Genomic DNA, 5,718 nt, shown 5'->3' with positions numbered 1-5,718 from the left:
GTAGACATGTGCATGTGATAGAGTGATGATTAAGAGTAAGTTTGAATTATTTAATTCAATTTTGAAGTTGTTTGAGTGTTCATCCGGTGATGTAAATCAACTGAGTGTTAAACTGTGTAACAATGTTTAAAATGCATTAATGATACACTAAGATATAACTTCTAATGTCCTTTTCATGTAACTTAAGCAGCCTTATTTGGTCTTATGTGCTGGCAAATGTTATACTGATGTGTGTTTTGTTTTCCAGAATAAGAGGCTGCTACCGTTGTCTATGTATGTTAGTTTTGTGATTGAGCACTGATTGTTATGAATAAGAGAAAAAAGAGACAGACTCATTTTGATGTAAAAATCAAACTTTGTTTTCAATAACCATACAAGCTTTAGTCTCCTTCTCAGATTCCACAAAATTTGCATAATTAACGCTGCACTGTTTCAAGTTCAGTCTGGAATAAAATATCCCTTTTTTAAATTTTCCATCCTGTGTCTGATGTTATTGCCAACTCACTAGGGCTGTGCAATTAATCGCATGCGATTGTCATGTGCATCATGTCAGTAAAGCCGGTTCTGTGATTAGTAGTAAATCTCCATCACATGCTTTCAGATGGAGCGGCATTTAATACACAGAACTTTACTGCTTTATTTAATACATAGAGCTTTAACACACCGGCTTTACTGATGAGATGCGCACAACAGTCGAATGCGATTAATTGCACAGCCCTGCAACTCACTTACTGGGCTACAGAGAATTTTGGTACCAGGAGTGGGGTTTCCATTGACTCCAATTCCATTCCATTCACTCTCTGCCAGCAGGTGGCGCTTAAAGCATTTCCTTTGTTTCCGCTGTAAACAAAGCAGCGCTGCACTTATGAACTTTAATATGCATTATACAGAGGCAAGATGAAAATAAAAAATACCATCTAAACTTTTCTAAAGACAGTAAGTTCCCCTCAGACATACATTCATATAAACTCCTACCCCTAATTGAATCGCGATTTGTTTAGCATCTCAACCTATTTGAATCGTCACATATTTGAATCGATTTTCAACCAGCTCGCAGTTAATCGTTACATCCCTATCAGATAGAGTAGGAGGAACATAGACAACGGTAGTGGTGAAGAGGGGTCGAGTAACAGTACCAAAGAGGTCAACGACGTGAAGTGTGGCATGCCTGGAAAGCCTGCGGGGAAGCAAGGGACCAGTTTTTGGAAACGCAGGAGGGTGTTCACTTCACCGCTGAGATCGTTGACAAAGGAGACTGTGAGGAATCGCCTCTTCAGGTTGCACTGCAGTGACTGTGACTGTGACTGTGTGCCATTCAAGATAGAGACTTCATATGAACATGGATCAGTCGGCTGCTCGGGCTGGAACCAGCCATGATATGGACAGTGCTGGGGCTGTGAGTCATGGAAATGAAGGTAATCCGGTGGCAGAACTGGAATCACAAATATTGGAGCTAGGTCGAAGACACGACCAAGTAATGTCAACCCTTGCTAATATGAGTGATGTTGCCAATAGGTCATATGTTTATATTCCGAGGGAGCATCAAATTGTGCCCTTCAGTGGTGATTATGTTAAAGATGGTCAGTCTGTCGATGAGTTTATTGATGAGGTTGAACGTGTAATTCGGGTAACAGTTTACACATAACAGTTCCTGACAACAATGTCCTACATACACAATTTTGTGTGTGCCTTTGGAAAGAAGACCCTTTGGGCTTTACTATCCATCATCCAGAGTTGATAATGCTCAAAAAGATAAAAAGTTATAGACCCTGAAGTGCCTTGATAAAAAAAAAATATATTTTTTTATTTTATATAAAAATACATGAAATCAGTCCTGGAGCAATCCAGAAAAGTGATGGGTTGAGAGTCACATGTCTCATGAGTTTCTATTTCAAATCTGAAGAAGATACCATGAAAAATTAGATCCCTGCAACCATTTTTCTGAGACTATGTCTAGTCCCCCATTCTCCCACCCCCCGTTTGAGGAAAAATATTTACCAAATGTATGTACAAAATATTTTAGTCATTAAACATACCACTGCATAGTTTTTCAATTATAAAACAATATGCTAGACATACAGCATCCTGGAGCGATCCAGAAAAGTAATGGGTTGAAAGTCACATGTCTCATGAGTTTAGATTTCAAATCTGAAGAAGATACCATGAAAAATTAGATCCCTGCAACCATTTTTCTGAGACTATGTCTAGTCCCCCATTCTCCCACCCCCCGTTTGAGGAAAAATATTTACCAAATGTATGTACAAAATATTTTAGTCATTAAACATACCACTGCATAGTTTTTTGTGTGCATTTAATTTATTTAATACACGAGTTTCACAATTTGAGTTGAATTACTGAAATAAATGAACTTTTCCACGAGAATCTAATTTATTGAGATGCACCTGTACTTGGGTTTTATCTGTGTTGGCTAGAATTCGATTTTAGTCTAAATCTATTTTATCTCATTTCATTTATATATGTTTATTTAGCCTGAATATCCCTATTCAGCCAAGTGTAATTTAATTAAATTTGAAATGTAATTGAATCAATGTCCTTATACACCTTTCATTTTAGTTTCCTATACCTATAAGGACACTCTACTTTTACTCTTCATTTTGACTTTATTCCTCTATTCTACCTCATTTATTTACCTTTGTTTCAGGCTGAATATCCCTATTAAGCTAAGCTGAATTCAATTACATTTGAAATTTAATTAAATCAGTCTGTTTATTTACCTCTCATTTAGTCTTCTAGAGCTATAAGGGCATTCTACATTGACTTTTACCTTATTTTAGTTATTTTACCATCACCATCTTCGCGTTTTGTATAGGATTACAGTAGTTCTAGCAACTGTTGTTTCCTTAATGAGTTATACAGGTTATTAGTAGCCTAATCCCTGTTTCCTCTCTACTTCTCCTCACTCCTCAGTGCCAGGCCTAGTACATTGAAGTGCAGTTACTGTTCAACACCATGTAGGCACCAGATAGAACTAGAAACACTCCCCATTGTTTCTTTTTCTGTTTGACCTCAAGGTATTTGGTGTGTCCCTGCTAGCTTAGCTAACAGTCTAACCCTAGGCTTATGAGTTTATTGCAGCATCACCCACAAGTGACACCTGCTTAGCCTTATCCCCTAGCAAAAACTAAATAGGTAAAATCTTCCTTCTTCCTTTTCCTTTTTGATTTCATCTTATTGTTTTATTTCAGTTTTGTTTTATGTTTAACCTCATAGTGACATTTGAGAAGAATCATCAGTGTTTTGGGTGTCAGTTCCCTGTAGAACTCTGTGACTTGCAGGTTCAGTTCATTTACCTCCTGTCTGAGGCCCTTGAGGGTGTGGGCCAAGGAGAAGATGATGCTGGTCAGGTCCTGGTGGTTCAGGATGGGTGTCAGGTGTCCACTTGTGTCGCAGTCTCGCTGTTCCTTTCTCTGCCATTGCAGGTCGTTGGCTGCTTTGGGCTGAAGGATGTCCATCACAGTGCTCTGCTGGGTTTCCAGGTGGTCCTGGTGAGCTGGCAGGGCTGGATGTCTGTGGAATGTCTGCGACATACTGGCACACTTGTGGGAACACCAGAGAGAGAGAGGCAGAAGGCAAATGCAAGTATGTACAGAGGTGCTAAGCTATCTGTATGGGGGATGGCCGTGTAAGGTGTGAATAGCTGGTGAGAGGCAGCTAGTGAGGTAGGGTGCTATGTGTTTGTGTTCGTGAACACAAAGAGAGAGTTTGAGTAGCTTTGTTGATGGGGCTGAAAGCAGCATAAACTGTCGACTGTGCTTTTAAATGTAATCAAACTATTACCTGCTCAACAAGAGAAAGCACAGAACAGATGCAAAGAAACTGACAGAATGGCGCAAGAGATGGAAATAACTAGTCTTCAGGAGGCTCTAACAGCTGCTGGACACAGAGCACAGCTGGAAAAAGCCATCAGACATGACTTAGAAAGAGAACTGTTTCACAAAAAGTCACTGTGGGGAGAATTATTTGGCAATTTAGCACCTATATAAATGCATGATCTGTGGCCAGGACTGTAATTTATATGCAAATGTCAAAGGCTAAAAGGGGTCTCTTAAGCCATAAACCCCAAAGACCATCCATGATTTTACGCAGATGCTACAGCCTCCCTTTTGGCTGACGAAGTTCACCTGCACACATCGTCAGACAACAGTTTTCATGATGGTCGGACAGCAGGTGGATCATGATGATCGGATGGCAGGTGGATCATGATGGCTAGATGGCAGGTAGATCCTGAAGGCCGGATGGCAGGTGGATCCTAATTTCCAGATGGCAGGTGGATCCTAATTTTCACAATCTCTGCTTGCGTTTCTGTGACTTGTGTGCGAGGCTTGGCTTCAGCAGGGCAGAGTGTCTCTCTTTTCATGGTTGTAACCCGCAGATTCCTTCAGTGTTGTCTCGGAGGAAGGGCTTGCTGGGGCAGAGATAATGAATGTCTTTGGTCAGGGTACACATGCGCAGGTTTGGGGCCAGGTATATCTGTGGGAGAGAGACAGAGGAGAGAGCAGGTTTAAGCCTTTCACTGCTGTTAGGGGTTATGACAGGTCCTACCGAGTAGAGGGCGCTGCTGGGTCATAACATCTAGTTTGGCAGCCTTGCTTGGATAGCAGGAGTGGCTAATTACCTTAAAGATTGAGGAGCAACCTGATTTTGGGGTTTCGCTAGCTGGATGGTTCAGTATACTATGGCCTAGGCTTAGTGATGGATTGAGGTGATCCCGTCGGGATCCCGTGGCAGCTCACTGTGATCTGCCGTGGAGGCAACTGTCACTTCACCAACTAAGCACTAGAGGGAGTGTTACCTATAGGTGACCAAAAATGGCTAGAATACAGAAATTAACTTTAAATTTGAATTCAAACACTGTTGAAACTAAATTTAAATAAGTGAGTGGTAAAGTGAGAGAGAAGAGGGGGAGAGAACCCTGATTAAAAATTTAAATTTTTTTTAAAAAGGAACAAAACAAACAAACAAAAAAAATTATAAAAGTAATAAAGATAATAAAGTAAAAACAAAAATAATACTGAATATGAAAAACTGAAAAAATAAATAAATAAATAAGTAAATAAATAAATAAAATAAATAAATAAATAAATAAATGAATAAATAATTGGAGTACAAAGTCGACCTAGCAGAGAATGCCCACAAGGCGGAGTGGGTGCGCCCACACAAGTTGAAATCAGGAGGGTAGAAAAGGAGTTTTAAGACGTGTTAGATACTTAAACAGCCTGCCCTCTAGCGTTAGTTTAAGGTACTGTGCCTTAACTCCAATCGTGCTTAAAACTGATAGTGTTTAGTGTGAGACTCCTCTCATTCTAACAGAATTTACTGCAGCTATCACAAGAACAATGAGACTCAAATCCCAACAGATTCTTACAGTTTGTGCAACTTAACTGCACAATGATGTTTGTGTACAAATAGAGGCTGTTACAATACAGTACTGGAGGTGGCTTTGAACCATCCAATCAAAAGTGTGAGTTCGCGTTGCGACTTGTCTCACTCTAAGCGTGCAAAATATAAGAACATAAATAAATTGATACTGAGTTTGCTCAAAAACCAAGTTTGAATGCGCCCACGTTCCTCCACCAAATCTCTAGTAAATCAGCTCAAAAGGAAAATATTTATGACTAATTATAACTGGTTATGATTAATAATAAATATTTAGATTAGATCTTCGAATTAACTGTAGCAGAATCAATATTACCACTA

General features: G+C 39.6%; 1 long non-coding RNA gene across 1 annotated transcript in view; it reads left to right on the top strand.

Moving 5' to 3' along the window:
• The first annotated feature begins 3,298 nt into the window (after window positions 1-3,298).
• The window catches only part of LOC107698790 (uncharacterized), a 22,960-nt gene continuing 20,540 nt past the window's right edge, over window positions 3,299-5,718 (top strand). Inside the window, exon 1 of the long non-coding RNA XR_001635383.1 lies at window positions 3,299-3,443. This is a non-coding gene — a long non-coding RNA (uncharacterized LOC107698790). The remainder of the gene's footprint in view (window positions 3,444-5,718) is intronic.

The sequence above is a fragment of the Sinocyclocheilus anshuiensis genome, unplaced genomic scaffold (assembly GCF_001515605.1).
Source record: "Sinocyclocheilus anshuiensis isolate Anshui unplaced genomic scaffold, SAMN03320099.WGS_v1.1 scaffold398, whole genome shotgun sequence".
In the NCBI taxonomy this organism is placed as follows: Eukaryota; Metazoa; Chordata; class Actinopteri; order Cypriniformes; family Cyprinidae; genus Sinocyclocheilus; species Sinocyclocheilus anshuiensis.
This window is presented reverse-complemented; position numbering and strand designations above follow the sequence as displayed.